Below are 19,455 nucleotides of genomic sequence, written 5' to 3'. Positions count from 1 at the left end.
TGCTTCCAAATAAACCTGCTGGACTACAAACTGTGTGACTTTTAACTTCGTACACCCCAGTCCAAAACCCACATTTCCAAATTAGGTGTTCCTAAGGTACTGCGATTCCCCTTCACCCTCAATGCTTCAGGTTGGTGAAATCAAATTCTGCAACTGTGGGATCCTATTTGTTAGCTGATAATCCAGAGCCCTATAATCAGGTTACCGACTATTGAAAATAAGGGACACTGTCTGTCAAACTAGCGGAGGTGTGGGTGACCATTAAAGCAGTGTTGATAGTGAGAGGCAAGGAGATGCTGCGTACTGTTATCATAGCAGTTCCTTGTACCACACCATCTACCATTAACTGACCAAAATTGATTCCCTCGTGTCACCAGCCACGATGAACTGCCGCATGGTGGTTTCTCTTCTGTCATGTTACCATTAAGTAACCCCCACTGACCACTGAGTGACCCGCAGCAGCCTCTTGTGTACTAAGGACTGAACCTTAACTTCACAGCGCCGCCCAGCCTTGGGTCACGTGACCAGCTGACGTCGGGGCGAGGGTTCCTGTGTTGAACTCTCGCGAGGTGTCGCCCGCCTGGCCGTCAGCAAGAATCAGCCCTTGTGGTAAGTTTGTAAACAACGATAATCGGATATTTAGGCGGCTCCAGGCTTCCTCTCATGACATTACGAGCGGCGCCTATTGTCACAGCGAGCACTGGTCATGGGGGTGTGTGTGAGCGGCCACGGGGTGGGTCTGTTCACAAACGTTATCTGTTAACATGGCGACGGTGGCCGGCCGCTGGGGCTCCGATTCCTGAGGCTTCCTTCCAGCTGGAGGAGGTTTCCTCACAGTGCGGCTTGCTGCTGTCTTCTGGAGTTGCACAAATTCACGAGTAACTGCTTGTGTTAAGCGGAGGGTGGGGTCTCTCTGGTGCTGTGTTAGATGTGGACACATCTGACTGAGATGAATGGTCTGAGCAATAGAAAATATGACTAGTGTCTCGATCTTTAGAAAGCAGACCGATAGTATCCTTGTCATTGGTATTTGTGCTGCATTGTAACAGAGTCAGATCGTACATTGTCGGTGTTAATACAATTCATACAACCAAAATTTTCAGCATCTTGTTACTACTGATGCACCGTGTGAAATTCTGCACCCCAAAGCAAAAGAATCGCGTTTAATCTCATCATTGGTTTCGAGTTCTGAAGGAATTAATTGAGCGTCAATAATGGCTATTTCCCAGCCGTAGAAAGTATAAATACTGCTTCTGTTTTCTTCAATAATAAACAGTTTTAAAATCCGACAGATAAGTACATTTGTTATTGAGAAGCACGGGTGCAGGGCAAAAGTTCATAGCGTCTATGGACGCCACCAAGGTAAATCAAAGTTAGCTTTTAAGCGACACAAAGCTTAATGTCCAAAATCTTGTAGAAAAAAAATGAAAGAAACAAAGAGCTCTACAGTTTTGGAAACAACCATTCATCAGAAGGAACAATACTTTGTAGAGCAATGTATTTGATACTTAGGAACAGGAAGAAAGGTTGAAGCAACACTAAAGTGGTTTCATAATACAAAATAAAGACAAATACTTGAGAGTGAAAAGGCCTTATTCTTTTCAGCAATATGAAGGAAATGGCAGAAGGAACTCTCCAAATTTGACAGCAGTTTTCAAACCCTGATGTAATTAGATTTTGTAGGTTGTGTCATTAAGGAGAAGGTAAGTGTTTGAAACAATAAGATGTACGTTTCTCACATTTTGAAGTGATGTGGGACTGCTATTTGACAAGAACTGTGCAGTCCAATATTGTCCATAAATGGGGAAGGGCAATGGATGAAAAATCAAAGAAAAGACATGGTAGCAGTACAGTGCATTATACTTGCCAGAGATTAAGGAAATGGTGTGCTTTAAAAAAAATGAAAACCTGTTTCAATGGTGCTGCTTCATAGCAGAATGATTTATCAGTTGGACTGATAAGTTGTATGCAACATTGAACGTAGAATGGAACCATGAGAAGCATGGATAGAGTGAATGATCAGTATAAGTCATTGATCTGAAGGTGGAAGCATATGAGAGAGACAACAAGGCCCTAGGGGTTTCTTGCTTTAAGACAAGAGGAGCCTAAAGATGATGAATCAACCACAGCACAGATGGTGATTGAGAGCAAAATTGAGAACCATAAATGTATGTTTAATGGAGCTTCTAAATCAGTGCATAAATTCATGGTGCCAGAATTCATCAAAAGCTGTCCACTGTCTGAGCAATGATTGATGATTCAGAAAGGAGTTTCTTTCATGACTTTAAAAATTACTACATTGTTGCTAAATGCACCCAATAAGCATGAATTTATTTTTAGCTGAAAATGTGTTGCTGGTTAAAGCACAGCAGGTTAGGCAGCATCCAAGGAACAGGAAATTCGACGTTTCGGGCCAGAGCCCTTCATCAGGAATGAGGAGAGTGTGCCCTGGATGCTGCTTAACCTGCTGTGCTTTAACCAGCAACACATTTTCAGTTCTGATCTCCAGCATCTGCAGACCTCACTTTTTACTTGAAGATTTTAACCTACTGCGAATCCTCTTGCAAGGATGCCTTCCTTGAAGAAACTCTCCTCCCTCTACAAGGATTTCAGTGAGTCTCTCTCTCACTGCACCCCCCAGGTCACTGCCCTCCTAACCTGCAATCTTCTTCCTGACCTCTCCGCCCCCACCCCACTCCAGCCTATCACCCTCACCTTGACCTCCTTCCACCTATCACATCTCCATTGCCCCTCCCCCAAGTCCCTCCTCCCTACCCTTTATCTCAGCCTGCCTGGCACACTCTCCTCATTCCTGATGAAGGGCTCTGGCCCGAAACGTCGAATTTCCTGTTCCTTGGATGCTGCCTAACCTGTTGTGCTTTAACCAGCAACACATTTTCAGCTCTGATCTCCAGCATCTACAGACCTCACTTTTTACTCGATGAATTTATTTTTAGTCAAGATTGTAGTGCTGGAAAAGCACAGCAGGTCAGAAAGCATCCAAGGAGCAGGAGAATTGATGTTTCAGGCATAAGCCCTTCATCGTGTCTGCAACATCTGCAGTCCTCACTTTCTCTTTGTAGATATTTTCAGGCATGTTATGATACAACTCTGGAGCAGGTTGGACTTGAATCAGACCTGGCTAAGAGGTAAGGACACTACCATTGCATAACAAGAGCTGCACAATTCAGGCTGTAATCATAATGGTTGGCAAGGAGGTTTGTGTTATTAGAAGCTGATGTTCTTGCACAGGAGGAGGCAGTTTGGACTATTTTGTATGCGCCAGTCAACAAAGATCTGACTACACTAAGCCCATTTTCCAGCTGTTGGTCCATAGCCCTAGAGGTTCTGTCAATGCAAGTGAATATCGAATTACAGCTTAACTGTTAGAAGAACCTCTGACTCAGCCATCCTTTCAGGCAGCAAGTTCCAAGAAAATTTCTCCTCAACTCTCATCTTCGTTTTCAACCTCATACTTTAAATCTATGCCACCTAGTTATTGACCTCTGTACTAATGGAATAAAGTGCCTTCCTGTCCGTGATCTTGTAAGCTTCTATCAGGTCACTTTTCAACCATCACTGCTGTAAGGAAAATTAATTCCAACCTGTCCAATCTTTCCTTTTATATACTCTAACTCTTGCAGCAGCCTGTTAAATATCCTCAAAACCCTCTCAAGTGAAACCACACCCTTCCTATAATGTGCTGATCAGAACCTCATGCAGTACTTGAATTGTAGCTTTATCCTCATTTTATAAAATTTGAAAATAATCTCCCTGGTAATGTATTGTGCCTCCGCTAATAATGGCAAGTATTTAATTTGCCTTACGTACCTGCCCTGCTAACTTCAGGAATATACACATCAAGTTCTCTTTGATCTTTGGTACTTTTACAGGTTTCTACCATTTGTAGCTGCCTTGTTAGGATAGTGGAGTTTGCACATTCTCTCCATGTTTGTGTGGGTTTCCTCTCTCTGAAGATATGCATCTTAGGTGGTTTGGCCATGCTAAATTACCCAGAGTGTCCAGGGATGTGCAGGCCAGGTGGATTGGCCATGGCACATACAGGTTTGTAGGGGAGGGGGGGGGGGTCTGGGTGGGATGCTGTTTGAATTTGGTGTGGACCTGATGGGCCGATTGGCCTGCTTTCATGGTGTAGGATTCTTTGATTCTGTCAGACGACAGAATCCCTTCACTCTATGAAGTGAAGATATTTAGTTTCAATGTTCTAAAATATCAAATTATCGATGTAAACCTTTTACTATGTAAGCTTAGTCTTTATATAAATCACTGTACAGTCACAGGCAGTGCTTCTAGTTTTTTTTTGCTTCTGCGTGGACCTCCTGAGGTCTGAGCATGGCAATAACTTCTGGAACTGAATGTCAGTCCCATAAGCGGCATTGGCATCCTAAGCACCATTTGTGGACCTTCAGAGCAGCTATACATGTACATGATTGCGCAGCTTAGACAGTACATTTATTGGGTTTTTTTTCTGCTATAATGTGTCTTGAGCCTAAGATTCAAGGTGAATTTTTAACAAAAAACTTAATAAACATACCACCATATAAGAAAGGTGATAAGGAAAAGCCAGGGAACTATAGATCAGTGAGCCTGATGTCGGTGGGCAAGTTTTGTTGGAGGGAATCCTGAGGGACAGGATTTACATGTATTTGGAAAGGCAAGGACTGATTAAGGATAGTCGACATGGCTTTGTGCGTGGGAAATCATGTCTCACTAACTTGATTGAGTTTTTTGAAGTAATAAAGAGGATTGATGAGGGCAGAGCGGTGGACGTGATTTATATGGACGTCAGAAAGGCGTTTGACAAGGTTCCTCATGGGAGACTGGTTAGCAAGGTTAGATCTCATGGTATACAGGGAGAACTCGCCATTTGATATAGAGCTGGCTTAAAGGTAGAAGACAGAGGGTGGTGGTGGAGGGATGCTTTTCAGACTGAAGGCCTGTGTGACCAATGGAGGGCCACAAGGATCAGAGTTGAGTCCACTACTTTTCATCACTTACATAAATGATTTGGATGTGAACATTGGAGATGTAGTTAGTAAAGTTTGCAGATGACACCAAAATTGGAGGTGTAATGGACAGCGAAGGAGGTTACCTCGGAGTACAACAGGATCTTGATCAGATTGGCCAGTGGGGCTGAGGAGTGGCAGACGGAGTTTCATTTGGATAAATGCGAGGTGCTGCGTTTTGGGAAAGCAAATTAGAGCCGAACTTATGCACTTAATGGCATGGTCCTGGGGAGTGTTGCTGAACAATGAAAGCTTGGAGTGTGGATTCATAGTTCCTTCAAAGTAGAGTTGCAGGCAGATAGAATAGTGAAGAAGGTGTTTGGTATGCTTTCCTTTATTGGTCAGAGCATTGAGTATAGGAGGTGGGAGGTCATGTTGCGGCTTACAGGACATTAGTTAGGCCACTTTTGGAATATTGCGTGCAATTCTGGTCTCTTTACGTTTGGAAAGTTGTTTATGAAACTTGAAAGGGTTTAGACAAGATTTAGAAGGATGTTGCCAGGGTTGGAGGATTTGAGCTATTGGGAGAGTCTGAATAGGATGGGTCTGTTTTCCCTGGAGCATCAGAGGCTGAGGGGTGATGTTATAGAGGTTTATAAAATCATAAGGGGCTTGGATAGGATAAATAGACAAAGTCTATTTATGGGGTGGAGGAGTCCAAAACCAGAGGCCATAGGTTTAGGGTGAGATTGGAAAGATATAAAAGGCACCTAAGGGGCAACTTTTTCATACAGGGTGGTGCGTGAATGGAATGCACTGCCAGAGGAAGTGATGGAATCTGGTACAATTGCAACATTTAAAAGGCACCTGGAAGGGTTTATGAATAGGAAGGGTTTAGAGGGATATGGGCCAAGTGCTGGCAAATGGGATCAGATTCGGTTAGGATATCAGGTTGGTATGGACACTTTGGACCGGAGGGTCTGTTTCCATACATCTCTATAACTGATGATTTAGGATTGAGCGGTATTATGGTGGAAAACATATTTTACAAGGATGAAGAGTAGGAAACACCTGGCTGGAATCTTTGCTTTGATGCACTGAATGCTATTGTGCCAATTTTATGGTAAAATACACTTGCTAAATATGGGAAGCTTTTGCTTCTTTTGAACCCTATACAAATTTGTACTTTGGTATTGGAGACAACAGTAACAACCTTTTACTTTGTCCATTTTATTAGTTGATGTGTGTAGTTGTATTTACATGAAGGTAGAAATTGATCTGGGTCATTTTTTTTCAAATGGAATGTATTTTAACTTTTATGAAATATCACTGATTTTGTGAGGATAAATACATATTCAAGTGCAAACACCAAAGAACTGTGGATTCTGGAAATCTGTAACAAAAACAAAAATTGCTGGAACACCTCAGCAGGCCTAGCACCATCTGTGGAAAGAGAAATTGAGTTAACATTTCTGGTCCAGAGACTGAAGAAGTTAAAGTTGTTGAAGCAATTTCTGTTAATATTCAAATACCTGTTAGACTAATTTTAATTGTTTATTTTCAACAGTTGAAATTTTTTGAAAGTTAGGGCAAGTAGCCCTTTTGATTATTTTAGAGTATACTTGTATCACAATTGTTAAAATGTGAGCTACGTTTTCAGAACAATTTCTTGGATGTAGATTAGTCCGAAATGAGATGGAAGTTATTAATGACAAATTTGCCGTCTTCGTTCTGTAGTTACAAAACTTCAGTTAGAAAATCCTCACATAAGTATGTAATCGCAGTTACATTAAGTTCCCACAATATGGCAAAATGATGCACTTTAAGTGCCATCTTCATTTCTATCCACATATTAACCGTCGATCTGTCCTACTGTATTACCTTCAATGCCCATATCCCAATGTTGTGTAATGACTTCCTGTGTGGGACCTGGTCAAGCACCTTTTGACAAATTTATCTACCGGTCCCCCCAGTATATTGCTAATTGCAATCTCAAGAAAGAAATAGAAGTGTCAAGCTCATATTCTATTTCATGTATTTGTGTTGACTTTGCCTAGTCGTAACTGTAGTCGAGTGTGTGTTGCTGGAAAAGCACAGCAGGTCAGGCAGCATCCAAGGAACGGGAGAATGATGAAGGGCTTACGCCCAAAACATCGATTCTCCCACTCCTCAGATGCTGCCTGACCTGCTGTGCTTTTCCAGCAATACACTGTCAACTCTGATCTCCAGCATCTGCAGTCCTCATTTTTTCCTAGTCAAAACTATATTATGATTTTCTAAATGCCCTGTTACGATGTTCTTAATAAGAGATTCTCGCATTTTACCAATGATTTGATTTCTAACCAGCTTCCTTGTTATTTCTTTCTGTCCCTTCATTCTAGAATAACCAGGGCTGTGTTTGTTATTCCCACTACACAGGGATCACTCTCGGATATAGTAAAATGCCAGGTAATCACCATCTGTAATTAAAATCTAGGATGCAGGCAATTAATCCAGGGGGTTTGTAAACACTGAGTCCCAATAATTTCTCCATTATTATTTCTTTACTGTTTCTTATTTCTTTGAATTTCTCATTCTGACTAGGCCCTTAGAATGCAACCATTTCTGGAATATTTTTATGTCTTCTATCATGAAGATAGGTACAAAGTATTTGTTTAATGTCTCTGCCATTTCCTTATTCTTCATTTTACTTTTTCTTGCCTCTGCCTCAAGTGGGTGGTCCAAACTTGGTTTTGCTCATCTCTTTCTTTTGGTATATCAGTTGGAGTTTTTTTTTAACATAGATTTACATAAACATATAGCACAGAAACATGATGTTCACCCCATCCAGTCAAAGCTGATGTTTTTGCTACACTTCAACGTTTTCACAATCTTCTTCGAATGCTGTCAATACTGCATGTACTAACATTTCCCACATGCTTATCTAGTTTAAAAACCAAAAGAACTGTGGATACTGTAAATCAGAATCAAAAGCAAAAACAGAAATTGGTGGAAAAACTCCCTAGGGTCTGGCTGCATCTGTGATCAGAAATCACAGTTAATGTTTTGGGTCAGCTGATCCTTCCTCAGAACTGATGCTACCTAGGAAAATATTGGTTTTTTTTAATGCAGAAAATAGGGTAGGGAGAGAGGTAAGGAGTAAACAATAGGTGGGGATAGAACCCAAAGAGAGAGAAGAACAGTTGGACAGACAAAGGAGTGGATAACTAGGAGCGTGAATAGCTGTTAATGGAGACTGGGTTGTGTGTCATGGCAAACTCTGAGATAACAAGGCATGGTATATGGGGCTTGGTGCTAGGACATAGGAGTGCTCAAGTCCTAAAGTTATTGAACTCAATATTGAGTCTAGAAGACTGCAAGGTTCCCAAGTGGAAAATGAGGTGGTATTCCAGTTTACGTTGAGCTTCTCTGGAGCACTGAAACAAGCCTGTGTCAGAGATATTGAACAGAGAACAGAGTGATGTGTTGAAGTGGCAAGCAACTGGAAGGTCAGGGCTGTTTTTCAAGACAGAATGTAGATGTTCTGCGAAGCGCTCACCCAGTCTATGCTTTGTTTCTCCAGTGTAGAGGAGACCACAATGTAGTAGACTAGATTGTCTGAAGTGCTGCTTCACCTTGAAGCTATGCTTCGGCCCTGGGATACTGACGAGAGAAGAAGTAAACAGGCATGTATTACACCTTCAACAAAGGGAAAGTGCCATGGTGCTGTGGTGGGGTGTGGAGAGTGAAGGAAGAGTGGACCAGGGTGTCCCAGAGAGAATGTCCCTGCGGAAGGCAGACAGGAGAGGAGAGGAAATACGTATCTGGGAGTAGATTTGCCTGGGGGTGGCAGAAAAGGTGGCTAATGATCTTCTGGATGTGGATCCGAGATGAATGGTAGGTAAGGACAAGGGGAACCCTATTGCTCTTGTGGCAGAGAAGAGAGGGAGTGAGTGTCAACTGCAGGAGTTGGTTCGGACCCGGTTGAGCAATCTGGGGAATCCTCAGCTGAGGCTCTTCATCCTCCTAGCCAGATAATTATCCACTCCTTTGTCTGTCCAACTGTTCTTCTCTTCTCTCTCTTTGGGCTCTGCCCCACCTGTCATAAAAACCAACACTTTCCTAGCAACTATCCGGTCTGAGGAAGAGTCACTGTACCTGAAATGTCTTTTCTCAGATGCAGCCAGACCTGCTGAGCTTTTCCGGCGATTTCTGTTTTTTGTTGCTTATCTAGTTTACCCTGGAAATGTATCTCTACCACGACTCAAACCTTGACTACCGCCTGTGGTAATGAGTGGCATGCTCTCATGTTTTGAGTGAAGCTTCTTCTAAATTGCAAATTTGATTTCTTGGCGCTTATCTTATTTCATGGGTTCTACATTTGCAACTTGCTGTAAGTGAAGCTCTCCCTGTGCTCAATTTATCAATGCTTTTTATAATTTTAAAGATCTTTGTTAGGTTAGTCTTTGATCTTTCTTTCAGAAAAGAAATCCAGTCTGTTCATCCTTTCCTGATAGGTACAACTACATAGACTGATCTAATATCATTGTAAATTTGTTTTGCATTCACGCTACTGTTCCTTTTTGTAATAATGTGGTGACCAGGACTGTACAATTAATATCTAAGTGTTGCATTTACAATGTGTTTTTTATATTACATTAGTTTACGCTCTTTTTTTAAAATCAATTTCTTGGTCATCCTTTGCTGAATTCTAAAATCCTCCAACTCCTAAGGCTTATTGTATGTGGCAATATTATTAACTTCCCCAGTAATCAGGTACTTGCCTTAACATCCTTTAGTTTGAGTTGAACCACTTGTCTTGAGGGGTTTTTAATCCCTTGAGGAAATGTGTCCTTGTTTCAAAATACTGTTTAATTTTACTATTGTATTGTTTAATGTAGTTTTCCAATCTACCTAACCAACTCATCCTTAAAACACATGATTTGCTTTGTTTAGATTTAAATCTGTCTTTTGTCACTTAACTCACTCTGAAACTATAAATTTGTCACAGTATGATCACAAATCCCTAGAGGCTTCTTTATTACAATGTTATTAAATGAACCCTTTTCTCATTGCACAATACTAGGTATCAAAACGTCTGTTCCCTAGATGGTTCTTGGCATACTGGTATAAAAATATCTATCTTGCTTTTAAACTTTGCTCAGTTTAAATGAAGGGTTAAATCCCAGCTGATTACTGTGTTATGCTTGTTCTATGCACCCTGTTAGGTCCTAATGACATAGCAAGAATTTGAGGAGCTAGAACCACAATCTCCATCTAGAACTTTGCAGATAATCACGTTTAATTATTACTTGATCCATGCACAAAATGACATCGGGACAAGACAATTGTGGGGATTAAATGTGTGGCTAAGCGATTGGTGTGATAGGCAGGTCTTTTGAATCCTGGAGCACTTGCACCAGTACTGGGGAAAGAAGAAGCCATTCCTCTGAAACGTGGCAACTTTTATAGAATCATAAAATCCTTACAGAGTAGAAGCAGGCCTCACTCCATCAAGTCCACACCATCCTTCCTTAGAGCATCCCAGACTCAGCACAACCTTAGTCGTAAGTGTGGTGCTGGAAAAGCACAGCAGGTCAGGCAGCATTCGCAGAGCAGGAGAATTGAGCATAAGCCCATCATGGTGGCTCAATGGTTAACACCTGTTTCTTCACAGCAGCAGGGACCGGGTTCGATTCCCATCTTGAGCGACTGTGCAAACTCCACACAGACATTCTGTGTGTGTGTGTGTGTGTCTGTTTCCTCCAGGTGCTTCGGTTTCCCCCTACAATCCAAAGATGTGCAGGTTAGGTGAATTGGCCATGCTAAAATTGCTCATAGTGTTCAAGGATGTGTAGGTTAGGTGTATTAGTCTGGGGTAAATGTAGAGCAATAGGGAAATGGGTCTGTGTGGGTTTCTCTTTGGAGGGCTGGTGTGGTCTTGTTTGGCCAAAGAGCCGGTTTCCACACTGTAGGGATTCTATATCTATATGATATATCATATCATATCATATATCAGGAATGCCCACCCCATCCATATTCCTGTTACCTTGTGTTTTCCATGGTTTATCCACCTAACTTACACATCTTTGAACACTATGGACAATTTAATGGCCAATCCATCTAACCTGCACATCTTTGGACTGTGGGAAGAAACCAGAGCACTTGGAGGAAACCCATGTAAATATGGGGAAAATATCCAAACATCACACAAATAGTCACCCAAGGCTGGAATTAAACCCTGGTCCCTAGTGCTATGAGGCAGCACTGTTAACCACTAAGCCACTGTGCTGCCCCTGGCACTAGTGTCCTGGCAATTCAAATGACTAGGGCAGTGTATAGGGTTTTAAACTAACGAAGGCTTGAAGGAATGAACAAGATTCAAAAAGGTTAAATTCGAAAACCATTAAAGAAATGTGAAGGTTGTCGAGTATAACAGTGATTAAAGTGGAAAATAAGCAGTGTTGATCACAAGGAACAGAGAGCCTAAAGTATATGGTAGAGCATTTGAGAGTAAGGTGGCATTGGATTTGCTCCCTACATGTTGCAATTTTTACTTATCTACCATGCAGATCTTGCCCTTGTCCATCTGAGCAGTAAAATAGATCTTGTTGCTTAAAGTCAAAGATGCTATTCCAGTACTGCACCTGGAGTTGCCTTACCTGTCTGACTTTAAGTCACAGCATGCTATCCTGACCATTATTCAGATCTGTAACACTTCCAAATCCAAGCTTGTGACTTCAGCCAAGATCAAAATGTTCATGTAACTCTTCCCTGTCTCTGTCATGCATTACTTGCACTTCTGACTCCAACTCAACAACTTTGATTGGACATTCCTTCAAAATACACATACCACTGTTGTCGTTCACTGGATGAACCAAGGAAATGTAACTAATTTATCTTACATTGAAATAAGTGTCAATTCTTTCATTTTCACATAGTGACTTTGTTATCAAATTTGACCAGTCTGTTATCTTGGCAAGATCTCCTCACTATTAAAGACATTAAGGAAATATAAGCATTTGTATAAAGTATAAATATCATTGTATGGTTAGTATAGCAACCCAATCAGTATAATGAACTTGCATGCATTTCACAAGTGAAGTACATCAATCTCTTTTCATCAAGTAACCATGTAATGGTGAATTTTTGATGAAGCCCACCTTTGTGTCAGCTAAGACTTACATAGTAGCACTCACGCTTCTGATTCAGGAAGTCATTGATTCAAGTCTTATTCCAGAGACTTGAGCACAGAAATCTAGACACTCTAGTTCAGATCTCTGGTATTTTATGCTATTGTACATTGCACTTTTTTGATTGAAATGTTTAATCAAGTTCCTGCCCTCTCTTTCAGACCTAATAAACAGATTACCAAGTCATTATCACATCACTTTTGTGAAACTTTGTACAAATTGGCTACTGTGATTTCTAATTGTGGCAGTGACTAGACTTCAAAATGACTCTGTTGCCTAAAGTACTTTGGGACATCCTATGTCCAGAAAGGCACTATGACAGGAAAGGCTGTTTAATTTTGTTTGTGCGCAGTCTATTCGCTTTGTGTGCAAGACCTTTACTGTTTTTGTGCAACTGCATAAGCAAGGTAACTTAAGTCCATCTTGTGCTATGCTTGCACAATAACTTCTGGGTTTCTATGCAGCTTTGTAGTTTGGATGCAATATTGATTGTAAGGCTTGCTTTTTTTGCTTAACTATTGTCCCAAAGCTCAGGTATGAAGTGTAATATTCTATTATTAAGCTGCGGTCCCATTACCGATCTTTTGTTTTTAATGTTAAGGGTTGATGGAAATTGTGAGATCAGATGGTTGGTGATTAAGCATTATGTTAATGACACGATTTTTTTGTTTTTTAGATTAGATTAGATTACTTAGTGTGGAAACGGCCCTTCGACCCAACAAGTCCACACCGACCCGTCGAAGCGCAACCCACCCAGACCCATTCCCCTATATTTACCCCTTCACCTGAAGAAGGGCTCATGCCCGAAACGTCGATTCTCCTGCTCCTTGGATGCTGTCTGACCTGCTGCGATTTCCCAGCAACACATTTTCAGCTCCGTATGTCGTCTTGAAGTCAATGATCAGTGTTTTTTTTGTTTTGCCAACTTGAGAGTGCTATCATTCACCATGACATGAAGCCCACTATCTCCTTTCTGTATTCTGACTCAGCATTGTTTGATATCCATCCTAGTGAAGTTGTAGATGGCCTTTAATTCGGAATTTGGTCACACAGTCTTGGGTATACTGGGAGTACAGTAGGGGCTGAGAACGCATCCTTAGGGGGGTTCCAGTATTGAGCGTTATCGTGGAAGCAGTGCTGTAGTCTATCTTCACTGATTGCAGTCTGTGGGTCAGAAAATTGAGGATCCATTTGCAGAGGATGGTGCTGAGACCTCGGTCTTGGAATTTTGAGCTTAGCTGGAGGGTATTATGGTGTTGAAGGCAGAGCTGTAGTCGATGCATAGGCATCTGACGTAAATGTCCTATGTAGCTGCCTTTTTAAAATTTAACCCATTTTTCTAATCAACCTGTTCAAAGATCTAATTGCACATCTCTGGAGCAGATGGGATTTGAAGCTGGGCCTACTGGCTTAGGGATAGGGGCACTACCACTGCACTACAAGAGGGTCCCTAAAAGCCATGCCAGAGCAAGTACTTGAACCTTGGACTCTAAGATTAAAAGTCTGATGCTGTACTGACTGAGCTATCTGTGCTCCGCAGTGCCTGTCAAAGCCAAAAAAAAAGTACTGATTACCTGGACTAACTAATTGGCTTTAGGGGGCATGAAACAGTCCTTTCTTAGCAGACCCTTGGATTAAAGATGACTTGGATCAAACACCCTGGTTTGATGGGTTCTGAAATGGCTAAAAACAGTGCATGCCCTTTAGATTCTGTGCATGTAGGATAGGTGGTGTTGGAAGGGTGAGATGAGTTGTTTGGATGTTTATATGTTCCTGATGAAGGGCTTATGCCCGAAACGTCGAATTTCCTGCTCCTTGGATGCTGCCTGACCTGCTGCGCTTTAACCAGCAACACATTTTCAGCTGTTGATATGTTCCCTCTACCTTTATTTTTACCTCTGAACATTCCCAAAAAATCTTTGTGTTTAGTGAATAAGCTGTTTCCATTTTGGTGTGTTATAATTCAGGTTCTTTCTGTGGATGACATTGGCTGTGTTTAATCACTTCAGGGATGTTTTGAGGGCATTCTATTGCTTTTCTAAATTTGTTACCTCCACCTGTGGGTAATTTGCTGGAGGTTTTTGCAGTATAGAACGAGAAAGATGGAGAAGAGAGTTGGTTCAATGACACAGCTTTGTCTTTATTTTTCATTAAATTAGGATTTGTGGTATTTCAGTTGGTGTCAATCACAGCTTGAATGTCATCATGAAATTGGTTTAGGATGGTGACAATTTTGAGGGCAGGCAAAGTTGAGGGTGACTCTCCTGCCATGACTGAGTTCCAGTAGAACCATTGCTTAAGAAATCTAGTGTCAGACTAAAGTTACACGAAGCTGGTTTTCCAAATGGAACTCATTTTCAGTGATAGCCACCTCGATGATGGGTAAGTTGGCTTGGGAGAAGAAGCTGCTGCTGAACCACTTTTTTTGTCCCCAGATTTGGAGTGGTATTATTAGTTTTACAATTGATACTTCTCCACTGTTTTCTGGTTCCTGCTGTTGTTTGTCCAAGTCTCCAGTGTATAGTGAATTACTGCTGCCCAGTGAATCATCATCCTAATCTCAGGTTTAAGATCCTGGTGCATATCTATTCTCTTCAAAGGCTGGCTGAAGGCTGAGCCTTACACAATGGAGACGATAATGAATGTCGTCACGTCTGTCTGTCTTCATCAAGAGGAGGTTCCCAAGAGACAGAAATGAATTGCATCTTCTGAACTTGTTAATTAATTGGTGAATTTGTTTACTGTGGGAATTAGTGGGAAGAGCACCTTAGTTTTCCAGGAACCTTCCATTTGTTACCTACTCCTGTGGATAATTTGCTGGAAGTTTCTGCAGTCTCGAACAAGAAAGGTGGAGAAGAGAGTTGGTTCAATGACATAGCTTTATCTTCTGTTTTCATTTAAATTAAGATTTGTGATATTTCAGTTGGTGTCAAACACAACTTGAATGTCATCATGAAATTGGTTTAGGATGGTGACAATTTTCTGCGGGCATGCAAAATTGAGGGGGATATTCTATAAGCCTTCATGGTTGACAGAGTCTCAGGCTTTTGTAAGGTCGTAATATTAATTTTCTTGAACTTGTCATACAACAAATATGTTTTTGTGGTGGAAATTGTACTACCTCTCAAGAAAGAATTCGTCGGTCACTGGGAGAAGGCAGTTGAAACAGACCTTTATAATGATCTTCAAACAGTGGGCCAATTCCTTTTTATGTTATCTCTTTTCCTCAAAGTAGTTGCAGCTATAAGACCACCTGGCATGATCATTTTGCTTCAGGCAGTAGAAATAACTGCCTAAAATTGATCATAGACCTGTTTACAGAAGGTTGTATTTTTATATCTGCTAGATGGGAGAAAATCATATCACAAAGCATTTGCACTGTATAATCTATTGAAATTTACAAACTTTGTCATAGTTTGTATCTACTGATCAGAGGGTAATTTGTTCTGAGTTTGGTGCTATGTCATATAAAACATAAAGTTAGCTAATCTCATTTGGCGATTTATAGATGTTGTGGGTGTATGAATGTACAAATTAGGAGCAGATATAGACCTTTTTCAGCCCTCTTGTTTGCTCTGCCATTCCATAAGATCATGGCTGCTCTGTTGTGGCCTTGATTTTACATTCCTGTCTACGTATGCTAACAATTCCCTTATTAGTCACGAGACTCTCCACCTGTGCCTTAAAAGTATGCAATGATCCCTCCTCCACCGCACTCTGGCGAAAGAGTTCCAATAACATGTGATGCTCTGAGAGAAAGAGAGATTCTTCTAATTAAATGGGAATCTCCTTATTTTTAAACTTTTTTCCAAATTGTTGGAGAGACAATAATATGGACAATCATTTCAGCTTTTGCTCTGTCAAGTCATTTGAGAATCTTTAATGTTTCAATCGATGAATCTCTCATTCTTCTAAACTTCAAGTTTCAACTTTTCATCATGAGTCAAAATGATCTTCTGACTGAAAAACAGGTGTCAGTCAAGTGGATCCAATAGACCTAATTCCCAAGGTCAGATGAACTAATTTTCTGGTTTGTATGCCTCAGTACTAGATTCTGCACAAAGTATTTAATACTCAACATGCTGTATCTTTGGGTGTGGTAGGGCTAAAATAAATCAGGAATCTGTATTAAAATAAGATAAATTTACTGTGAAGTGCTTTGAAATGCTTCAAAGTAGTATGATAAAATGCAACATAAGTTCCAAGTCTGTCTTGCTTTCTTTGATTGCTGTTCAGTGACTTCTCCTCCCAGTGCAGAAATAGATAGATACTTAGGAAGGACATGCCCAGGTTTACCCATTATCTCTCCAGACTGCCATTTCTCACTGTTTCAGCTCACTCTTGGGTAAGGTATAGGACTACTCTTGGAAACTGTAGTGCCAGAGAGACAAAGTTGAAATTCACACAAGAAAAACAAAGCACTGTTTTCAGTCATATAATTTTATCTGCTGCAGAGCATTGAAAATGTAGTAAATCATAACATTGTAAAAAAATTCTTTAAATAGCTTTTATGTAGATTTTATGTTGATAAATCTTTTCAAAATTATTTGAAATTAAGACATGCAGATGTTTAGTCATAGAGATGTACAGCATGGAAACAGACCCTTAGGTCCAACCCGTCCATGCCGACCAGATATCTCAACCCAATTTAGTCCCACCTGCCAGCACCCAGCCCATATCCCTCCAAACCCTTCCTATTCATATACCCATCCAAATGCCTCTTAAATATTGCAATTTTACCAGCCTTCACCACATCCTCTGGCAGCTCATTCCATACACACACCACCCTCTGTGTGAAAAAGTTGCCCCTTAGGTCTCTTTTATATCTTCCCCCTCTTACCCTAAACTTATGCCCTCTAGTTCTGGACTCCCAGACCCCAGGGAAAAGTCTTTACTTATTTACCCTATCCATGCCCCTCATAATTTTGTAAACCTCTATAAGGTCACCCCCAGCCTCCGAAAGTCCAGGGAAAACAGCCCCAGCCTGTTCAGTCTCTCTCTGTCCCCATAGCTCAAATCTTCCAACCCTTGTAAATTTTTTCTGAACCCTTTCAAGATTGACAACTTCTTTCCGTTAGGAAGGAGACCAGAATTGCAAGCAATATCCCAACAGTGGCCTAACCAATATCCTGTACAGCCACAACATGACCTTCCAACTCTTGTACTCAATACTCTGATCAATAAATGAAAGCATACCAAACACCGCCTTCACTATCCTATCCTATCTACCTGCGACTCCACTTTCAAGGAGCTATGAACCTGCACTCCAAGGTCTCTTTGTTCAGCAACACTCCTTAGGACCTTACCATTAAGTGTATAAATCCTGTTAAGATTTGCTTTCCCACAATGCAGCACCTCTCATTTATCTGAATTAAACTCCATCTGCCACTTCTCAGCCCATTGGCCCATCTGATCAAGATCCTGTTGTAAACTGAGATAACCCTCTTCACTGTCCACTACACCTCCAATTTTGGTGTCATCTGCAAACTTACTAACTGTACCTCTTGTGCTCGCATCCAAATCATTTATGTAAATGACAAAAAGTAAAGGACCCAGCACCGATCCTTGTGGCAGTACACTGGTCACAGGCCTCCAGTCTGAAAAACAACCCTCCTCCACCACCCTCTGTCTTCTACCTTTGAGCCAATTCTGTATCCAAATGGCTAGTTTTCCCTTTATTCCTTAAGATCTAACCTTGCTAATCAGTCTCCCATGGGGAACCTTGTCGAACGCCTTACTGAAATCCATATAGATCACATCTACCGTTCTGCCCTCATCAATTCTCTTTGTTACTTCTTCAAAAATCTCAATCAAGTTTGTGAGACATGATTTCCCACGCACAAAGCCACGTTGACTATCCCGAATCAGTTCATGCCTTTCCAAATACATGTACATCTTGTCCCTCAGGATACCCTCCAACAACTTGCCCACCACCAAGGTCAGGCTCACCGGTCTATAGTTCCCTGGCTTGTCCTTACCACCTTTCTTAAACAGTGGCACCACGTTAGCCAACCTCCAGTCTTCTGGCACCTCACCTGTGACTATCGATGATACAAATATCTCCAAAGAGGCCCAGCAATCACTTCTCTAGCTTCCCATGGGAAGTACCCCTTCCTAGTTGAGAAGATATTAATGAGCTCTAATACAGAGAAAGAAATTTTTTTAAAGTGGATAATTCTAAAATCAATTAGATGCTTCTGGTTGTCATTTTTTTCTTATTCACTCATGGCATATGGGTATATCTGACTAGCCAGCATTTATTGACCATCTCTAAATGCCCTTAAGAAGTGGTGATGAGTTGTCTCTTGAACTGCATCTTGAACTCTTGAACTACAGACCAACAATGCCATTAGGGAGGGAATTCCAGGAAATTAACCCAGTGATGGGGAAGGAGCATGATATATTTCCACATCAGGAAGGGAAGTGGTAGTGTGTCAGATGCCCATGTCCTCCTAGTTGGAAGTGGTCATGGCTTTGGAATGAGTAGTCTAAGGATCCTTGGTGAATTTCTGCAGTGCATATTGTTGTAGACTATAATAGTATACTGCTACTAATAAATGGTGGTGGTGGGGGGGGGGGAATAGGTGCTAATCAAGTGGGCTACTTTGTCCTGGATGGTGTCAAGTTTCTTGAGTGTTGTTGGAGCTGCACTCATTCGGGCATGATGGGAATATTCTGTTAGGCTTCTGACTTGTCTTGTAGATGGTAGACAGGCTTTGGAGTGTCAGGAAGTGAGTTACTCACTGCAGTATTCCTCGCTTCTGACCTGTTCTTGTTGCCACTATATATGTATGGTGAGTCCAGCTGAGTTTCTGGTTAATGGTAATCCCCAGGATGATGGTAGTAGTGGATTCAGTAATGTCAAAAGATGTTGATTAGATTTTCTTTTATTAGAGATGGTCATTGCACACATATGCCAGGCAATCTGTCAGCCCAACATTGAATATTGTCCATGTCTTGTTGTGTTTGAATACTGACTGACTGCTTCAGTATCTGAAGAGTCAGAAATAATGCTGATCATAATACAATCATCAGCAAGCATTCCTGTTTCTGATCTTATGATGGAGTTATGCCCTGCCTACATTAATTCTCAACATGTGTCTTCTTTGGTAGTGCACTACACTAAGGTAATTCACTAGTGTCATTCTCTAAACACTCTTGAGCTAAAACCACCCAGGATGCAGAAAGCTTACAAATTGAATGCTAATTGCTGGAAGTGAATTGCATAACTCACTAAAAACGTTTTCCTTCATTAATAGAAAACTTTTGATTTGTCAGAAATTGTTGTTCATAAGTCTTGCCTCTGTCCCTTTTCT

The 19,455-nt window shown here is 41.1% G+C and overlaps 1 protein-coding gene across 3 annotated transcripts in view; it reads left to right on the top strand.

The window, feature by feature from the left end:
• Positions 1–558: 558 nt before the first annotated feature.
• The window catches only part of atf2 (activating transcription factor 2), a 146,961-nt gene continuing 128,064 nt past the window's right edge, over positions 559–19,455 (top strand). For 2 of the 3 annotated variants that reach the window (XM_060827936.1, XM_060827933.1), the window contains exon 1: positions 559–609. The gene's annotated coding sequence lies outside the window, so the exon portion shown is untranslated. Of the gene's footprint in view, positions 610–7,348; positions 7,416–19,455 lie in introns of all 3 variants that reach the window. The other variant, XM_060827934.1, reaches the window with a different exon arrangement.

Source organism: Hemiscyllium ocellatum, chromosome 7 (genome assembly GCF_020745735.1).
Source record: "Hemiscyllium ocellatum isolate sHemOce1 chromosome 7, sHemOce1.pat.X.cur, whole genome shotgun sequence".
In the NCBI taxonomy this organism is placed as follows: Eukaryota; Metazoa; Chordata; class Chondrichthyes; order Orectolobiformes; family Hemiscylliidae; genus Hemiscyllium; species Hemiscyllium ocellatum.
The sequence above is the reverse complement of the archived record's forward strand: the minus strand, read 5'-3'. Positions and strand labels throughout refer to the sequence as shown.